The sequence below is a fragment of the Microtus oregoni genome, unplaced genomic scaffold (assembly GCF_018167655.1).
Source record: "Microtus oregoni isolate MIOR12 unplaced genomic scaffold, Mior012 000034F_ref0000314, whole genome shotgun sequence".
NCBI lineage: Eukaryota > Metazoa > Chordata > Mammalia > Rodentia > Cricetidae > Microtus > Microtus oregoni.
In genome coordinates, this window is record NW_024543093.1 from 10,400,023 (window position 1) to 10,420,950 (window position 20,928).

The 20,928-nt window shown below is 45.5% G+C and overlaps 1 pseudogene; it reads left to right on the top strand.

Annotated features, from left to right (window-relative positions):
- Window positions 1–1,603: 1,603 nt before the first annotated feature.
- Window positions 1,604–3,231, top strand: LOC121432304 (annotated as a pseudogene).
- Window positions 3,232–20,928: the final 17,697 nt, after the last annotated feature.

Sequence of the window (20,928 nt, forward strand, 5' to 3'; positions counted from 1 at the left end):
CTGCTGCTGTCAATGCCATCCATTCTGTTTGTTGTTTTGTTTGTTTGTTGAGACAGGGTTTCTCAGTAGCTATGGAGCCAGTCCTGGAACTCACTCTGTAGACCAGGCTGGCCTCAAACTGACAGAGATCTGCCTGCCTCTGCCTCCCGAGTGCTGGGATTAAAGGCGTGCGCCACCATCACCTGGCAATGCCATCCTTTCTTTGCCGACATCAGCACCCTCCTGCCTCAGCCTTCCACCATGATCTGGACACCTGTGGTTCTCTGGGGTCCCTCCAAGCCTTCAACACCAAACTGGAACTGCTGAGACATCCAGCTATAAGAACTGAGCAGCTCCTGGGGTCTCAGCCTCTCTAACTGGTAACGATCATTGGGCTATCTAACACAAAGTGTGTACCCCAATCTAATCAATCCCCTTTGTAATATATATTTTTCTGTAAATAATGCTCCCCCTGGAGAACCTTGACTAATACAGGGACCCTTCTGAGTGGTGCACAGTAAGGTAGAGACACTGTGTTGTGTGCTCTGCAAACCATACAACCTCACAAAGGTGGATTCAGCCATTCAGTTCCACCTCACCATCCGACCTGGGCTCGGTGCCCAAACACAGCACAACTCAAGATCACAGAGGGCTGATCTAGCAGAGTGAGGGCTGCTATACAAGCCACTGACCACGTGGCACCATAGTTTAGTGAGTTCTGCTGTCGATGTAAAATACACACCAGATTTGAAAGCCTAGTACAGATTGAGGGGGGATTGCCTCTATTTTTATTCTGCATGCACAGCCAAATAATATTTTGGCCTGTGGCATTTAAGAAAATGTATCATTAAAACTAATTTACCTGTTTCATGCTGGTTTTGTCTTGTAGTGTGATTGTTGGATATTTGGATGCATCTGTCATCTGCAGTCTTTTCCTTTTGGACACTGTGATTTGTTAGTGTCCGTCTATATCAAAGGCTTGGTCACCGTCTTATGGTGCTATTGGGAAGTGATGGAATCTGAAGGAGAGGTGACCTAATGGGAGAAAGTGAGGACACTGCAGTGTGCCCTCAAAGGAGGACTGTAACCCCAGCCTCTTCTCTACTCTCCTCTCTCCCACGCATCCACCCTGTGATGCGCTGTGATGCCGCAGGATCAAACCACAGACTGGCTCCTCTGAGACTGTGAGCCAAAATAACCTCTCCCCATCTCAGTGGATTAGCTCGGGCATCTTGTCGCAGCAGCAGAAGGTGACTGGCACGCCACACCCCACCCCTCACTTCTGCTCCATCTCCACTCATAGTGCCATCTGTGGGCAACTGTGCAGGAAGAGTGTGTGACTGCCCACGATCAAAGCTGCACCAGGTGCATTGTGGGTGGAGTCTTACCCAGTAGTGAGACCCCTCTGTTATATAAGACCCTTGGTGACTCTTAGGAAGGTGAGGGCAATGGGGAAAGAGAAGAGGGGAAAGGGAAATGGCAAGCAGACCTAAAGGCATACATAGTCCATTGTCAGTCACAGAGCGTGAACTGCCTGAACCCCTCTTCCTTAAGAAGACCACAGTGGCAGCTCAGGACCTGTGGGGTATTTGTTCTCTGCTCTCGTGTCCCCTGTCCAGCTGCCATGATAAGCGCCAGAAGAGCCGCAGCCGAACGTCTTGTGGGCACCGCAGCCTCCTGGAGTTTGGTGGCTGCCCGTCATCAGATCAGTGGCAAACAAAGGTGTAGTTGTGGGTATTGATTTGAGTACTGCAACTCCTGTGTGGCGATTATAGAGGGGAGACAAGCAAAGGTCCTGCAGACTGTTCAAAGTACCAGAACTATGCCTTCTGCCTTTACAGAAGCTGGAGAAAAACTTGTTGGCATGCCACCAAAGTGACAGGCTATCACCAACCCAAACAACACCTTCTATGCTACCAAGTGTCTGATTGGGAGTTGCTATGATGACCCCGATGTACAGAAAGTCACCAAAAATGTTCCCTTTAAAATTGTCCATGCCTTTAATGGTGATGCCTGGGTAGAGGCTCATGGGAAACTCTTCTCCTAGTCAGAATGGAGCATTTGTGTTGATGAAGATGAGACTACTGAAAAGTACTCGGGTCACACAGAAAAAAAATGCTGTGATCACGGTCCCAGCTCATTTCAATGACTCACAGCGACAGGCCACTAAGGATGCTGGCCAGATAGCTGGGCTAAGTGTACTTCGAGTGGTTAGTGAACTTACAGCTGCCGCCCTGGCATATGGTCTGGACAAATCTGAAGAAAAAGTCACAGCTGTGTATGGTTTAGGTGGTGGAACCTTTGACATTTCGATCCTGGAAGTTGTGGAAGGAATGTTCGAGGTGAACTCCACCAGTGGGGATGCTTCCTTAGGCGGTGACCACTTTGACCAGGCTTTGTTACAACACATTGTCAAGAGGGAGTTCAAGAGGGAGATGGGTTGACTTCACCAAAGACAACCTGGCACTTCAAAGGGTTCGGGAAGCTGCTGAGAAGGCTAAGCATGAACTCGCCTCATCTGTGGAGACTGACATAAATTGACACTTCTTATAATGGATGCTTCTGTACCCAAGCATTAGAATAGGAAGCTAACCCGCACTCAGAAGGCATCGCCGCAGATCTAATCAAGAGAACTATTGCTCCGTGTCAGAAAGCTATGCAAGATGCAGATGTCAGCCAGCGTGACATAAGAGAAGGGATTCTGGTTGGGGGCATGATGAAGATGCCCAAGGTTAAGCAGACTGTGCAAGATATTTTTGGCAGAGCCCCGAGTAGAGCTGTAAATCCTGATGAGGTTGTAGCCGTCGAAGCTGCCATTCAGGGAGGTGTGCTGGCTGGTGATATCACAGATGTGTTGCTGCTGGATGTCACTCCCCTCTCTGGGTATTGAAACTCTGGGATGAGTCTTTATGGAACTTATTAATAGGAACACCACTATTCCAACCAAAGAGAGACAGGTATTTTCTCCCACCGCTGAGGGACAAACTCAAGTAGAGATTAAAGTGTCTCAGGGAGAGCGAGAGATGCTGCAGACAACAAACTTCTAGGACAGTTCACTTTGGTTGGAATTCCCCAGCCCCTCATGGAGTCCCTCAAATTGAAGTTACATTTGACATTGATGCCAATGGTATTGTACACGTTTCTGCCAAAGATAAAGGAATGGGCCATGAACAACAGATTGTGATCCAGTCTTCTGATGGATTAAGAAACGTGTGGAATCAGTTAATATGGCTGAAGGGTTTCTCTGTGTAGCCCTGGTTGTCCTGGAACTTGTTCTGTAGACCACCTGGCATGGAACTCAGAGATTCATCTGAATCTGCCTCCCTAGTGCTGGGATTAAAGGCGTGCGCCCCCACCACACATAAAAATCTTTAGTGACACAGGCTGGAGCAATTCATCATCAGAGTTATTCATATTTTCATCAGACAGGGGCAGCCATAATTCCAAATTCCACCTAGGAACTCACTAGAAATTGTTCTCCTACGTGGATTTTCCTAACATTGTCGCCACCTCTCCAGCGTCATGTAAACAGTACTGAGGAGAAGAGGCATCAACCAAACCCTGGGGTCAGGCCAGCTCTTTCCTCCCCACATCCGTATGATATCCTATCCCGGCCAGTGGGACACGAACTGTGGTCACTGATAAACCTGGAGGGGAGGAATGGAAGGGCAAGAAACACGAGAAATGACAGCAAGACAGGCTTTCTGATCAAGCTGCCCTCTTTACTATTCCTCAAGAGCTGTTATACAGGAAACAGGCAAAGGGGGTGGGGGTGGGGGAGGGATATGTCAGGAAAGTCCCATCTACCCCATCTACTGGAATTTAGGTCTGGAAGGTCTCTGGCTTAGAGAAAGAGATATTAACTAACAAAGGAAATGCTAATTGTTTCTAAAGCCTGGAGCCTGCAGGTCTCACCAGGAGACAAGATACCAGGTTAATTTCCTAGGCTCAGAACTTACTCTGCAGAGGTGATAGAGATGAATATTTTACTGAACTTAAGATGGCATAAACAAAATGCAGGTTTCAAAATACAGGTCTTTGATTCCAGCACTATCCCGTCTTTCTGTCCTGCCTCAAACTGGCATCGCAATCTTTTCCATTTCCAACAAAGAAAATCACTTTTCAAGAAAAAAAAATTTTCAGATTCCATAAAAAAATTAATTTAGAATATACAGGTGTGGGCTTGCAAAATGTCAGTTTCTTTAAAGATGTTGAATTTTGCCAGGCACAGTGGTAGGACTGCAAGTTCAAGAACAGCCTAAGGATCTTAGTGAGCCTCTACCTCAAACTTGAAAAGAAGCCATGGCAATAGCTCAGTGGAGGAGCACTCAGCACTTGCCTAGGATTCACAGAGCACTAGGCATTTCTTAATCCTGCAAAACAAAAGAGCTCTTGCAACACATAAAATCCAACCTGTTATCTTCAAAAGGCAATGTGAGTTCCAGAACAAGGTAGACAGCTGGCATTGGAGTTAAAATTTAAAAAAATATCATTTTAGTTCAGATCAACTTCTAAAACTCTTTTGAACGCAAGTACAAATATCAGTTGAAAACTATTAAGCTTATTAACAATATGTCTAGTGATCTGAACAATAATTACAGTGGGAAATGCATTCAAGTCTGGTGGTTGGCCGGTTAGCCAGTTGGGTGGCTTTTAGGTAAAGTTTCACTATGAAGCCCTAACTTGTTATGTAGACCAGGCTTGTCTTTAACTCAGAAAAAATCAACTCTGCACCCTGAGAGCTGGGATCACAATATGAGGCATCATATCCCTCACTACATTTAAATTCTTAACATAACCATGTTCAGTGTCTTAGAGATGAAGATATTTACATGTCTATTACAGAATTTTAACATTGTAGGTAGAGCACCTACTTCTTTGCAACCAAAATACAAAGATTTATAGCCTTCCAGCTTCCTCAAACGTGACTAGGATTCAAACAAAGTAGAGATCAAAGACATACATGCAAAACATTTAAAAGCCTTCTTAAAAACATTAAGAGGCTGACTTAGAAGCATATATAATTGGCTATTAAACTCTCTGTTAAACAAAATCATTAAATCTCTATTTTAAAAATAAATACTCTAATAAACTCATAGAGGTATTATTTTGGCCTTTGTAGAAATAAGCAAATAAAAAATAAAAATTATTTCCATAATTAACCCTAGATTTTCCCCTTCAATCTGACAATGGCTGACTGTAACCCGAGACTGCTCTTTCCTTCCCAGCTGCCCAGACCCAAATAATCACACAGAAACTGAACTAATTACAACAGTGTTTGGCCAATGTCTCGGGCATATTTTTAGCTGGCTTTTCCATCTTAAGTTAACCCATTTTTATTATTTTATATTTTACCATGAGGCTTGTGGTTTGTTACCTCTTGCTTCTTGGGCAGCTACATGGCATCTCCTTGACTCCACCTACTCTCTCTCTATATCTCTTCCAGCCTGGCTATATTCTGCCCTGCCATAGCCCAAAGCATTTTCTTTATTAACCAATGGTAATAAAACATACTCATAGCATACAGAGGGTTTTGTTCTAAAAATCCCCAGGCGGTTCCCTGAGCAGCTAACGGTGGGAAATGCTGGTGAGCCCCGGCGGATCCCTAGCATCCCCAGCAGGGCAGGCGGGTACTGGGCCCCAGCTCCGGAGTCTGGCACTGGAGCAGGACAGTGAGTTCCCAAAGGCGAGCGGGCACGTGGGTAGGGACATGTGACAGACACATAGTATGAATCAGAACTGAACCTTTATTACTTAGGGGAGAGAGAGACAGAGACACATGCACACACCCCAAGAGAGAAGACAGAAAGAAGAGCTTCAAGATGGGGGGAGGGGTTGGGGGTCATGGGGAGTGGGCATGGCTTGTCCCTTAAAGGGACCAGAGCCCAAAGAATAATAGAGGGGAATCCCACATCAGTTGAGGGGGAAGAGATTTGTTCTTTTAAATATTAACTAGAAAGAATAAAGTCACCAAATAAGGGAAGCAGAGCCATCCAGCTGTGATTCGGCTACCATAACTCCAGTTCTCCCAGGCTTCTGTTGCTGTCTGGATTCTGGTTAGAGAATAAGGCCAGGCCAAGGACCTGCAGCCTCAGGTAGCAATGACCAAGGATCAGACAGGAGTATGAGCTGTATAGAAATCCACCCTGAGAATCTGAAAGTGGCTTTTATGCATTGATCTGTTGCTCTGAAACTCTGAAACTCCCTCCCTGCCCCAGTCCCTTCTTCAGTCTCCTCGTCCCTCCTGACCCTGGCTCTCAGCTTTCAATGGCACCAAGACACTGTGGCTTCTTTCTGGTTGTGCTCTTTGCTTATTGACAATACCGAGTAACCCTCTAGGGTTTCCCCTCTGGTCACTTCCTCCATACACAGACCTCTCCAGAACTAAGCCCCCACAGGACACAATAGTTGTTTTCTGTTAATTAAATATCCCCTACATTCATGCAACCCCTACTTCACCTCAGTGCATGCGTCACTTTGTTAGACTTATCCAAAAGGCTTGTCATTGTTACGAACCTGAGAAGAAAACTTGAAGAAAAGCAAAAGGTCCGACTCCAGGACCCATGGGGGCTTCGCACAAGCCTCTGCCCCCACTAGGGAAACTCAGGTACAATGACAACTGTCAACTCTGTGGGATCTTCAGTTTGTGTCCAACCCCAGCAAAGGGAAGGGAAAGGTTCTAGTCTATGTGGTTGACTGACAGGGTGGGAAGGGATACACACACCCGGTTGTTAACCTGATGTTCTTTCTTCAGGTTTCCAAATCATGGTTGTCACCATCACAGGACAACTAGAGAGGAGTCGCTGACAGGAGTCATCCGAAATGGAGCTAACTCAACTCTCTACTGGAAAATGAACTGGTTAGCCAACACCAGGCAGCATAGGATAGAGGTGGTATCTACTTAGTTACTAACATCCTCTTATAGGTGTACCGGATGCTTCCTTGGAGCCTTACACCAGGAAACTGAACACAGTGCAGCAATAGTCTTCAGTGTAACTAACACCAATGAAGAACTAACTATTCTTCAGGAGGCTTTCAGTCCTCAAGGCTGGGTTTCAAGGCCAGCAGGATGGCTCTGTAAGTCAACGTCTTGCTGCTGAGACTGCTGCCCTGAGCTCCATGCCAGGGACCACACAGCGAAAGGGGGACACTGACTCCTGCAAGCTGTCCTGTCCTCTCACCTCCACATGCACATAAATAAGTGTAATTTTCTAAAGATCTCATCTAAAAGCTGTGACGGTTCCATATTTATTTTACAGTTAAAAAAAAAAAAAACTCAGTTTACCAGAGGAGCCAAATGTAGCAACTACCTTAGCATCTAGATAAAATAATCTGTTTGTTTTCTCTAGTGAACTAACAAAAAGGACAATCATCAAAGAGAAATGATGGCAACAGCTCACATGTCTTCCACGAGTCTGGAACTAAGGGCTTTCTGGTGAATCGTTATCCCAACAATCTACAAGTCAGGTATATCATTAGCCCCCATTCTGAATGAAGTAAGTCGCAAGGTAGTTCATGTAATGAGCACAGAAGCCAAACAAGAACAGTCTGATTTGAGAGTCCATTCTTCTAACCAGCACATGCAACCAAATACTCCTAACGCGTACAGGACATATATGCATGTGTAATGGTTTGTACTTGTATGTATAAATGCATATGTGTAGCCGGGCGGTAGTGGCGCACGCCTTTAATCCCAGCACTCGGGAGGCAGAGGCAGGCGGATCTCTGGGAGTTCGAGGCCAGCCTGGTATACAAGAGCTAGTTCCGGGATGGGCACCAAAGCTACAGAGAAACCCTGTCTCGAAAAAAAAAAAATGCATATGTGTAAGTACTTGAAAGATGCTTTAGGTTCTCTACAATTCAACCATCTACTACTTATATTTATAGGACATATATGATATGTGATGTATTTGTATGCATAAAGGCATATGTGTACTTGAAGATGCTTTAAGTAGGAAGAATAAACTCTGGATAGCTGTGTATTATGTGTTCTAGTCTCAAACTGGTGAGTACTTCTGAGATATGCAGTGTGGGCTGATATTGCTAGAAGGGAATGGTCTGCTCCGGACAGCTAGATAAGCGTCCCCTTCCACCCTTCTAATCAGAAAACAGAGAAAGGGATTCCAGATTAATTTATTCTTATTCATCTTTTAAACTTTAAGTCTGGCCTTCAAAATATGATGTTCGTAATTGTAATTCCCTACTGGCATACCCCAGCTTCATATGAAAATAAGCTGTTTAATTTTATTTTCATTTCCCTGTGGTCCTGTCCAGTTTCTGTCTGTCGCTCTTCACGACGTGGCTGATACTTTGTTATCATGGTATTTGTCTCGTGTGATGTTCCAGAGTCATCTGTTTCTGAGATTGTTATCTCGAGGATGACTGTCAACAGGATTCCCATTGTTTGGATGGACAATCTTGGAATTGTGGTCCCAAAGATGTCTATTTAGAAGATTCTCATTGGGCAGGTTGTTGCTCTAAAAGTTGTCCCAAAGGTGACTCTTTAGAAGACTCTTGTTGTTGAAGTTGTTGTTCTGGGGATGGTGGTCCCAAGGATGACTGTCCAGATACTTCTTGTTGTTCAAGTTTTTGCTCTAGGGGTGATAATCCCAAAGATGACTGTCCAGATACCTCTTGTTGTTCAACTTGTTGTTCTGAGGATGGTGGTCCCAAGGATGACTGTCCAGATACTTCTTGTTGTTCAAATTGTTGCTCTGGGGATGGTGGTCCCAAGGATGACTGTCCAGATACCTCTTGTTGTTCAAATTGTTGCTCTGGGGATGGTGGTCTCAAGGATGACTGTCCAGATACCTCTTGTTGTACAAATTGTTGCTCTGAGGATGGTGGTCCCAAGGATGACTGTCCAGATACCTCTTGTTGTTCAAATTGTTGCTCTGAGGATGGTGGTCCCAAGGATGACTGTCCAGATAACTCTTGTTCAAGTTGTTGTTCTGGGGATGGTGGTCTCAAGGATGACTGTCGAGATACTTCTTGTCTTTCAAGTTTTTGCTCTGGGGATGGTGGTCCCAAGGATGACTGTCGAGATACCTCTTGTTCAAATTGTTGCTCTGGGGATAGAGGTCTCAAAAATAACTGTCTACATACCTCTTGTTGTTCAAGTTGCTGTTCTAGGGATGGTGGTCCCAAGGATGACTGTATAGAGGAATTTTGTTGCTCAGGTCTTTGGTTTTGTGCCAATGACGACTCTTCTTGTAATTCATGTCTCGTTGGTGGCTCTCTTTGAACTTCTGCTTCTACTTGAGTTTCTGGCAGTGTGAGTATATGTTTTTCTTCTAGAATGTCATGTTGTTCTTTTTCTTTTTTTTTTCAGTAAACAAAATAAGACAAAATCACCAATAAACATAGTAGCCATTTGAACCAACTGAAACAAATCACAGATAATTGTTCCTATCATAATATCAAGGATTTAGTAATGACAGTGAAAATAATTTTCACACAGGGCATTAAACCTGCAATGCTTTTTTGATTGCATCAACATATTTGTTCTCATGTAAAAACACAATCTCAAACAAGTACAGAAAGGAGAGAAGAGATGCCTGAGAAGAGGGAACAAAGGACATGTCACCATATATTAACTACACAGATATAATCTGTTGATCATTGAAAACTAAACAGCTATGGAAAGACTTGCTTTTTCTATGTGTTACTGAGACAGGGAAGGCACTTTCATTAAATGAAAAGGAAACAAATGAGAGCACAGGCAAATCTGGAGCGAATCTTGGCACAAACAAGACACCCTGTACGGAACAGCGAAGGAGCCTGTGCACACCAGCTCTTCCTAACAAACCACACACACCTGGGATAGGTCAACCACATTTCTACAGGAAAAAAGTACAATGGAGCTGAGGAAATCAAGACCAAGATGAGCCTCATAGAATGTGGGGGATGCTGGGTAGCCCAACTGACATGCATAAGATTCACCATGCTCACCTACCCACCTTCCCATCAACATCTAGTGTTCCCCTCACCTTCAGAAGCAACTGACAAATCCTGGTCCAGAAACCACAACTCTAGTTTCATCTTGCCCCCTCATTTCCATTATGCCAAGTTTGAACCACCTGGGCTATTTTCAGAAACCTGTTAGCTCCTGTGTGGCTTCATTGCCTTGGCCCAGCTATCTCCAGCTGACAGAATACAAGAGTTACACTCTAATACTCTGGTGCCTTCCTGTATTCCCTTTGCTCTTAAGTAACACAAAAGTTTGGTCAACTCTCTCCCTGGTTTAGCATTATCTATCAGACAAAAGACTTTATAGCAAATGAGGGCCTGGCAGGCATGATCAGAGGGCCACCAGATCTGCATTCCCAGCCACCGACATCTTAGTGGGCCAGAGTAGTAGTTCCAACCAAAGGAATGCAAGCCATGACTCGTCCCTTCTGGACTGAGAGGGTTAGTACTTGATGCAACTTCCATCTGTCTCGCTTTAACACCATATTCAGAGGCCCAGGTGCTGGTGGATGACATGATAACACCAAGGGTACCTGGGTCATGTACCAGGGAAGGAGAGAAGCTTAGTAGAGCTGCCACCCTCAGTGGGCTTTCTGTGGTCATTAAAGAAAGCTCTGTCGCCGGGTGGTGGTGGCGCACGCCTTTAACCCGGGAGGCAGAGGCTGGTGGATCTCTGTGAGTTTGAGGCCAACCAGGTCTACAAGAGCTAGTTCCAGGGCAGGATCCAAAGCTACAGGGAAACCCTGTCTTGAAAAACCAAAAAGCAAGCAAGGAAAGGAAGGAAGGAAGGAAGGAAGGAAGGAAGGAAGGAAGGAAGGAAGCTCTGGTATGTAGAGCCATTGGGACATTGGGAGTAGGGGCTGCTATTCCTTAGTGCAATTCAGCCTTCCTCCATCACTGGCAGAAATGACCCAAGAGCCAAGCCCTGCTTTATGTTCCTTTCCTTCCTCGCACACCATCCTTTGACTCCATTCATCCCCAGGAGTCACACCTCTCAAAATCTGCTGTACCTTTGCAATGAACCTTAATCCTCCGATCCATCTGCCCACAGCCCCTTCTACACAAAATCTGCCTGGCAACTCCTGGCTGACTGCTCACAGTTCTCCTTTATACCAGGTTTGCATCCTGATACCTCCTTCCCAGGCCCTGACCGTCCAGCATTCTGACTGTGCTCTCTTTCCAGGCATCCCCCACCCCCGATTTCTCTACAATCCCACTTAGCACAGACAACCTTCTACACCCGAGTTCCACTCTGACACACATGAGCTTGCTCAGAACCCTGGACTGTGTCGTGTTCACATGTGACAGTCAACACACATCTCAGTCCACAATGGGCAACTTGTAATGAGCTTTGTGTTGAAGGGCAATGATGGCATGGAAATCCTGCATTCAAAATAGCCTTAGACAAGGCCCACTTCCTTTTCTTTGTCTCAGTTAATTCTCTTTTGGAAAACAGAGAGGAAAACACACGTCTACAGGAACTGTGGACACATGGTGACAAATGGCTGAAGCTCGCTGAGTAGAAAAATACCAATGCTTACATCACACAAGACTGATTATTATAAAAGCTTGACAGTGAAAATAAACAAAGGCTTACATGATACAATGTCCATGATTATAAAAGCTTAAATAGTGAAAATACATACACATGTATATACATACATACATTGTTATAAAGCTGAAATAGTGAAAATACATACATATGTGCGTACATAATACATACATTATTATAAAAGCCCATGAACCAGAAGTCTGTCTTTTTTTTTTTTTTAACAAAGACTATCTTATGCCATCTAAGACTATCAGGCAGGTGGAAGTCAGACCTAGGGTAGAAGTTGTGCCTGGCCCCTGGCTCTTCACTGGCCCCTAGTGAATGCAGCTGGGACCCCAGGCAGTGAGCAACTGAGGCAGGAGCTGTATCTTACTCACGCTTTTCCTTAAACACCCAACTGGCATATGGAAGAAACTCAGACCATTTGATAAATGAAAACATAGAGGAATAAATCATGACTGAATCAGAAGTCCCCTCATCCCATTCACATAGACCCTTCCCAAAGACACAAGACATTAGAATGAGCAAAATCAAAACACAATGAAGACATTAAAATGTGTTTATATGGATAAAGCAATTAATATAGCAAAATAAAGATGCACAATACAAGCTTGGCATAATATTCATGCTATGTGAAGATATATTTAAGAGCACTTTCAAGGTCCTGGCACTCGCCTTGACTTTCCAGCTCAACCATCAGTGAGCTTCTCCAGGCACTGCCTATGTGTTCTATGCCATTTCCTTTCATGACTCAGCCTGTAGTCTAAGCAACTTCTAACTGTGGCGAAGGCCATGACCTGCAGCGCACCAGGGGCACAGACTTACCTGAGGTTTCCCACCACCCTCAGTAGATTTTTCTCTAGTACTTTCTTTAAAATATTGTCAGGGCAAATGCAGCAAAATTTCCAAATAAATGCACAAAGCATGCCAACCTAAACTGAACTGACTGGTAGGTGGCATTTGTCAAATAACCTAATGACCGCCGTCCAGAGAACGGCTTGGCAAGCTGCACGCACAGCAAGGGGAGCCCAGTGCATCTGAAGCTGGAAAAAACCCTCCTCATGGGAGGCAGTCATGAGGGAAACCCGGATATGGCAAGGAATAAAGTGACCTCTCTACAGTCATTCCCACTGCGGCGGACTCTCAGAAGGACCCAATATGGACTCTCGGAAGGTCCCCAGATATTCCCCCGCCCAGCACCTGTGTCGTGTGCCACAGCCGTGCAAATGATCGGTCACCTACAATGCATTCTCTTACCAGCAGTCGGAACCACTTCTTTATTCTTGCGGAAGTTCTTGAGAAATGCTGAAATGGAAAAGCAGAGAAGTTAGTGAGCTGAGCAGAGGATTCACTGCAAGCTTCAGTGGGACACTGTGGCTAAGAGAGCCAGTGGAATGCAGCCTTCTGGATAGCCTGGAAGGGAATTTCAGGCCAATTAAAAAAAAAATGATCCTACTGAAAATACAACCATGCTTTTGTTATGTAGAAATGGATGATGATATGAATCACTCTTTGGGATTACAGGGCAATTGTTTGGATGTTGATCTGCCCCGTTGTGTTCTCAAAGAGACAAGCATATGTTGCTTGAGTTTATTTGCCTTGCTCCTTCCTCCAGCTTCACAGTAGGCTCCCCAATGGCTGGGGGTAGCAATTCCTGTGTGTACTTTACACCACGGGTAGTGGATCCTCTCCAGCAGGACTCTGAGAACATGTGAAGCTGCTCTGGACATCCTGGACCGCGGGTAACAATAAATGAATATTTGCTCTAAAATGAAGAATAGCAAAACAAGGCAAATACCGGACACCAGGTCTCCTCGGGAAACACACTCATGCACACGGGGATGACATCAATGCAGAACGACTTCTCTGCAGACCTGCCACAGGCAAGCATTGCAGCCAATGAGCCTGCTAAGTACATCGTGAAGTTCGCAAAAGACTCTCCCTGCTTATCAGCTGAAGACATTCGCTGTATTCAAGTGCCCCGGGTTTCAGCACTGCTAACAGGGAGACTTTGTTATTAATAAGCATTTCAGTTCTGCTGAATTCAGGGACAAGGCTCAGCAGAATTAGGCCAGTGCTGTTCTGAGACCTGACATCCCAGCACCTGGGATGAAAAACAAAACAGGCCCGAGCAGCTTCGGAGTTTACTACCGCTGAAGGAAGGGATGCGAGAGGCCGTGAAGGGAAGGGCTGCCCAGATCGCACTGCCAAGAGCTGCCGCTGAGGAGTCTGAAACTGAAATTCAGGAACCAGGAGTCTGAAGAAGAGGCTGGTTTCCATTACAGCTGTGAGGTTTCAAAAGTCACCATGAGTCACCTGACAAGGCATCCAGCACAACCTTCGTCCCTAGAGAAGTCTAGCTGCTGCCTTCCTAGCCATAAGCCCCAAGGGGCTGAGGAGCAGCTCAGTCAGTAGAGAGCGTGCTCACCATGCGCCAAGGACTGGGTTCCCTCCCCAGCTTCACACATTCCTATAATCCCAGAACAGGAGAGATGGAGGCCAGACGATCAGAGTTCAAAGCCATCTTGGGTCGCATGACAAGTTTGAGGGGATACTAGAGAACCGGTTTTAAACACAACAAACCTTGCCTTTTCCTGCATTTAGCTTTGCGGCTGCCAGAATGCGGAACCTGCTGCAGCTAGTGACTCGTGCTAGCCTGTGATCTGTGGAAAGAAATCCACTCTTTGATTTAAGATGTGATTCGCGTGTGGAAAGCTAGAAGCCCAAGTTAGAGAGCACTTAGTTTCTGACTGTCTGGGCTGTTAACTAGGTAACTGATGTTCTGTGGCTAGAATGGCTCTTACATACTTCAGCAAAGGCATTTCCCAAGTCCTATAGGAACCACAGTTAAATCAGAAAATACTTTAGACTCAGTAAATCTATTGTCAATGTCAAGAAAGTATCCCAATCAGCGGTGGCTCTGTGGTGACAAGTTCACCTTGGGGCTCTCCGGCAAGCACCATACATTATCTAGATACAAGATCCATTTATTGAGGGTCATTTTACACCTCAATCCTGTCACTATAGGAGGTCAGATGTGACCTCAGACAGGAGTGAAGCACTTTGGATTTTGGAATTTGGGATAAGGGTAGTCAACCTGTGTTCAGAAACTATCAAGCTTAAAGAGAAGTGAGAAGCAGAGAAAAGCCTGGAAAACACAAACATGCCAACCTCTTAGCAAAGGCCTCTGGGCCTGCAGAGGTGCTCTCTCAGCACAAGGTCCCTCCTGACTCTCGTGTGGAGCTTTGTGTTCTATTTTGTATTCTTCCTTTAAAGGAAGTTTCTTTTTATCTCTCTTTTTGTTGTCAGCTACCTTAAATCCTCTCGGCAATACGATAACAAACTTTATAACTGAGAGAGAGAGAGAGATGCGGGGTCCGATTGTCCACTGGGAAATGATCAGAGCAAACAAAGTCAGGTTTTGCATTTCTCAGGACAATGAACGCACCCAAACGCTGCCACACGGCGTGGCTGGCCTTACACTGACACAAACCCAATAAGTGCCAATGGCTGTCGCCCTCAGAAAGTGACTATAACCTGGACACAGTGCACCCCTCACCGTGCGGCCGTCCCACCTCCTCCCAGTCCCTCCTCACTGGGGGCCTGTTGCACATTTTACAGCCTTCCACTCTGCCCACGTCATTTACCGCTGTTAGCATCTCCACCGCCCTTTATCTCCGCCAACTACTCCCTCGGTAAGAGACTCTTAACACAAAACCAAGCCTGGAACCTTACAGGCTTAGCGTTCATTTACGAAATTTATCAGAAAAAAAAAAACAGGTAATTAAGAGGGATGTCGGGGAAGAGACAGAAATCTTTAATAAATAAATAAATTTAAAAAAATAAAATAAAAAAATTAATAAACAAAACAAAAGAATTATCAAAAAAAAAAAGAGTGTTTGTACAAAACCAGAATAGTGTCCCTCCACCAGACTCGGCACAAACCGTCTCTTTCACGGGAGAGGAGTAAGGAAAATGCTTTTTATTTTAGAAAATATTGATGTTCCAATCCTTGCCATCTAGTTTTCTGTTACACATTCAAGATCTTGTTTTGTCCCCTGCATTCTGTTGTGAAATATTATTTATTTTAAATAATGAAGACATACTTTAATTGTGTCTACATAGTACCTTATTTTGTATGATTTCAAATGGTTTTCTTTTTTAAATGAAGCACCTCTGGGCCTGGGCTTGTCTATTCATTTCTCTTCCCCAGAGGCATCTTGGGTTTTTTGGGTTTTTTTTTTTGGATGAAATATGAACACATTTCCAACATTAAAAATCCTTGAAGTTTTAAAGTCTAAAATGAAATATAGTAACATAATAAATATATCATTTGATACAAAAAAAAAAGAGAGAGATGTCAGCCTCAGTTTCCTGAACTTAGTACAAGCAGTTTGAGCAAATGATTTTCTGGCCGATCTCCACATTCTAGACACAGTGCCTGAGTAGCAGGCAGCAATGCTGGGCACAGCTAAGGGGGGAAGGGCTACAACAAACCCTCTGTGCACATTTTTTAAAGCGTCTGATTGCCAAGAGGAAGCAGGCAGTCTAGAAAGGCTTCAGCCTCACAAGCACAAGTTCACAAGTTCAGATCCTCAGTGCCTACCTAGCAGCACCCATCCGTTAACCTTCACTGAGAGGTCAGAAACAGGAAGGTGCCTGGAACTCTGGCAATCGGTCAGGCTAAATCAATGAGCTCCAGACTCAGGAGAGACTCTATCGTAAAAAACTAAAGGGGATGTCTGACAAGATGGCGTGACAGTTTTAGGTGCTTGCCACCAAATCTGAAGACCTGAGTTCAATCCCCAGGACCTACTTGGTGGAGGATAAGAACTGACCCTCGCAAGCTGTCCTCTGAGCTCCGTATATATCCTGTGGCACATACACACACTCACACATGATAAATATAAGTAAGTAAGTAAATAATATGGAGAATGACTGGGGAGGACATGACACTGGCCTGTGCTCTCCACACACGTGAGCACCAGTAAGCACACAGGCACAAGAACTCTGCTTAGTACACACAGAATTTGTTGAGCATGGTACTGAAAATTGCGGGACCTGAAAGCTTCCACAACCTAGTCCCAGAACGCATGGGTGTATTTGCTCATGTGGTAAAGGCACATTAGGGCTGCCTAGGGGGTTGAGGCAGCGACAGACTGGAGGTGCTCTCCAGGATATCCAGGTGGGCTTGGCACAACCACGAAGTCCCTTGGAGTAGAAGGCAGCAGAAGAAAAGAATCAGAGATAATGTGAACACAAAGGAAGGACTGGAGAAAGGCAACCAGATTTGAAAAGGGAGGGGGAAAAGTGGACACCCCCTGGGAGCTGGAAAAGGCTTGAAAACAGATTTTCCCTGGAGCCCCAGGACAGGAACAGAGACTGCCCATGCCCATGAGACCATGTCAAACGTCTGACCCGCACAATTACAAGAAGGTTATTACGTTTGCTCTCACTTGTTACAAAAACCATATAAATTCATCAAACACTCCAGCCATCTTGGCTTCCCTCTGAGAAACTCGGCATAGGGAGGTGCACACCACTTACTGCGGGCAACTCTGGGAGAAAGGCCTGGGTGCCTCCCCGCTGATCTCTGCACACAGATGCAGAGTCACGGACGCAGCAGCATGCAGATAATGCAGACGCCAAAACTGCAGGCACAGCTGAGGACAGTGACTGGAAACCGGGGCATGAGAGAAATGTGAGCTGAATGGAACAGAGGGTTTGAAATGTGAAGTTCAGACCAGGGATCAGCCTCGCTGTGTGTGGCCTTGAGGGGCTTTACTACAATGTTGTAAGAACTGCAGAGCTTGCAAAGCTCTCTGCCAGCACAGAGACTGTATCAGGGACGGCCTAAGGAAGTACTTCCCATTAGGAGAGAAATATAAAGGAGTTGGAGAGCCTGGCTCTGTGATCTTGATGTCCCTTCCTAACCTGAATGTCACTGGTCCGTCCTCCATTCAAGTGATAAAAACATGACAGAGTCCGCATTTGAAGTAAACGACAACTTAGTGTGCTCTAAGTGTTGTTTCTGGAAACTGGCTGATAGGAAACTCGAGCGAGGAACACGCGTGGGGAGACAAGAGTGTACTCTTGCACAATTCATCACTGGCCAGAGTTTCAACTTCAGTGTTTGACTGGCACACAGTAACCATCAACCCTCCAAGAGGACCAGTCAAATACAGTTGTACAGGGTCAGCTGAAACTGAAAAGACCCTCAATTAATGCCACTCCAGTATAAAGGGGTCTCGCTAAAGCCAACAGATTCCTGAGGTCCAAAAGGAGACAGAAAAGAGTGGAAGACTCCCAGGCCTCATATCTGCACATATTTAGGGGGTGCCAGAGAGGTGGAGTGGTTTGCTTCTGGTACTTGGTGATGAAGGAGGGAGGCCGGTACCTAAAAGAACTGTCCACTGGGATTCCCACTGCACACGGCTTGTTTAAACTATTCAGGAACATCTGGGGTCCGAGCGCTTAAACTAACTCTCCATTTTCCTCTTTCAATGCTCAAGCATTTTTTAATTTAATTTTTTATGTGCATAGGTGCTTTACTTGCATGTCTATGTCTGTGTACCATGTGTACCTGGAGCCCACAAAGGCCAGAAGAGGGCATTGGACCCCCCAAGACGAGTACTATGGGTGGTTGTGAGCCACCACATGAGTGCTGGGATTAGAACCCTGGTCCTCTGGAAGAACAGCCAGTGCTCTCAACTGCCTAAGCCATCTCTCCAGCTGGCAGTTCCCAAGCTTAGGAATGTTAAGTCATTATGTATTAACCTCCTCTTCCAAATTTTAGCATATTCGGTGACAGCCTGCCTGGGTGCATTTGAGGGAAACTAGCTACAAACCAGAGGAAGTCTGCACTCACTGTCCGTGACTATCAGAACGGCAGTGAGGGGTCCCTCCATAAGCCCCAGCACACGGAGGAGATTATGTAAACCCCACCTGTGTTAGCCACACTGTGAAACAATTTACAAAACACGCGCATATTGAAGATTACTCAGGGAGACCGGAACGGGGCCGCCTAAACATAAAATGCCATACGGAAATGAATTAGTCCGCTACCAAGGACAGAGCTGGGAGTCTCAGAAAAGAAGGCGCTCGGTGGGAGAGAAAATATCTACAAGGAAGGTCAATGAGAGGAACTCTTTTCTCTAAAGTCACTTGTCTCTTGTTCTTCCCATCGGCAGTCTCTAGACCCAAACTCAAACCTTCAGCGGTTCAAAGTCAGCCCCACACCACAATGCAGAACACATCCTGAGTCATTGGCCTTGACTGGAGACCCCAACAGCAACACCAAAGCTGAGCAGAGAAAGCAGCTGGAGTTACTGACCATGCCACGTGAGTTTCACAGATCCCTCTGGTTTCTGTGGCTCTGAAAAAAGTAACCCACCTCAATGGGTCCCCCCAAATTCAAACTTACAGAACAATTTCTGCCAACACTAATATAATGCAACCAAAAATTATCCCCAGGGAGCTACAGAAAACTGAATACTACTCTGGATTAGACTTCCGGGACTTGAGATTGCCTCCTCCTCCTCCTAGGGAAGGAAAGGAGCTTGCAGAGCTCGACACAAGGAATATCTAATTTCTTGACCTCATCTTACTGATGAAGACATGGGGCCCCTGCAACTGGCCTGTGTTGACACTGTCCCTCGACAGCAGGTCCAGGGCTACTATCAGGTCTTTGGGATGCAGGCTCAGTAATTGCTCTCCTTGGCATCATGATGCAGTCCTACGCATCGTTTTACACCTACGTAAGAGATCACAGAACATCACTGAAGGGATTTGCTAAAAAAAAAAAAAAAAAAAAAAAAGAAGATAATTTTTATCATGAATCCCTCCACTAAAAGTGCTCGGGTTTTATAGGGTCAAAATAAGACCGACTGGATACATTTCTGCCTACCAAACACCTGTGGAACAGACGCCATTTATACAAGCTGATGGACAGATTGGTACATCAGCCAGGGACAAAGTCCCAAGACAATGAGACAACTATCCATTTCTAGTGTCCTTGGCTACTGCGGAGTGTGTTCTCAGTGAAACCGCTTTTATGTGTTTAGCACCATTTCACTGAACCAATACGGCCTCATAAGCCAAGATGATGCTGGCACTGGGTAGTCTCACTAACCTCAGTGGTACTGGTGCTGTATGACCTCACTAGCCTGGGTGGTACTGGTGCCAGCAGGCCTAACAAGCCTGGGTGGTACTTGCCTGGCAGCCTCCAAACCCAGCTGCTCTCGCAGGCAGCTTCTCTTCAGAAATGACCTCTCCCTGCAATTAAAATGCCAAGCCATGGGACCTCGGAGGAAGTCTGGATGTGGGCTTATTTATACCCTCCTCTGTAAACACCTGTTTGAAGTTCCTGAAAGCAGCAGTTTTGCCCTCTGGCTCCCTGATGGGAAAAGAAATGGCTCAGAGAGATTCTCTTGTGGTAGATTAGGGGATGGGGGGCCTTGAAACCCAGCAATCTAACATTCCTCTTAGGGTCCCTCTGATGACACCTAAAAACACAGGGACAGAAAGTGAGCACCTGATTCAGAGAGGAGAGTGGACGTGGCTTTCCCCCAAGACAGAAAAAGAAATCAGAACGTCGTTACCATTCGATTCATTTCTCTTGGAACAAGCTGTCACTCCAAGCCAAAGGAGTCTGTCCAAACAAACACCTCAGAGAAAAGACCACAAAGCCCGCTGAACTGGCACCGCCCAGCAAGGAAGCAAGCTGGGCATGACACATGCCGTTCCCTGCTTCGCAAGGCCCTCACCTGTAACCAATGCTTGCAGTTTCTTTGAGGACAATCCCAACAAGTCATCGAAAAGCAAAGGTGATCTATGATTGTTTACAAATTCATATATTAACCATGTCTTAGTTATCAGATTGACTCAATCACAAAAACCCAAAACAAGGTATCTAATGAAGCCGGGGGGGGGGGGGGGGGTGGAGACGTGGCCTGAAGAGGCTCTGCCTGGAGAGTCTAAATTTTCAGTGCAGAAAAGAACTAGACAGTGAGAAAATGTGCTTGTATCTACCCTGCAGAGGAAGGGGTCTGTCCAGCAAGCAAGACGCCCTTTAGTGTCTTGGTCCTAGACTCAAGCGCCCTTAGAAGAAATGCCAAGCCAGCTGAAGGTCTCAACAGGAAAACACATGGCCTTTTGTCTGTCTCATCTGTCTCTGCTGCCTGTCTATCCTTCTACTACCTCAATTCTGAAATCTAACAGAAATAACAATAAATACAGCCAAAAACTATGCCCAGGGAGCTAAGGAAAATGAATTACTGCCTTGAATTAGACTTTGGTTCTTGAAACTGCCTCATTCTCCTGGAGAAAATGGAACTTGCAGATCTCACAAAATGAACGGTGCCATGGTACTTTGTAAACAAGTTAGAACAAGGAGACACACATCCTCCCCAGGACCACATCTAAGAGGA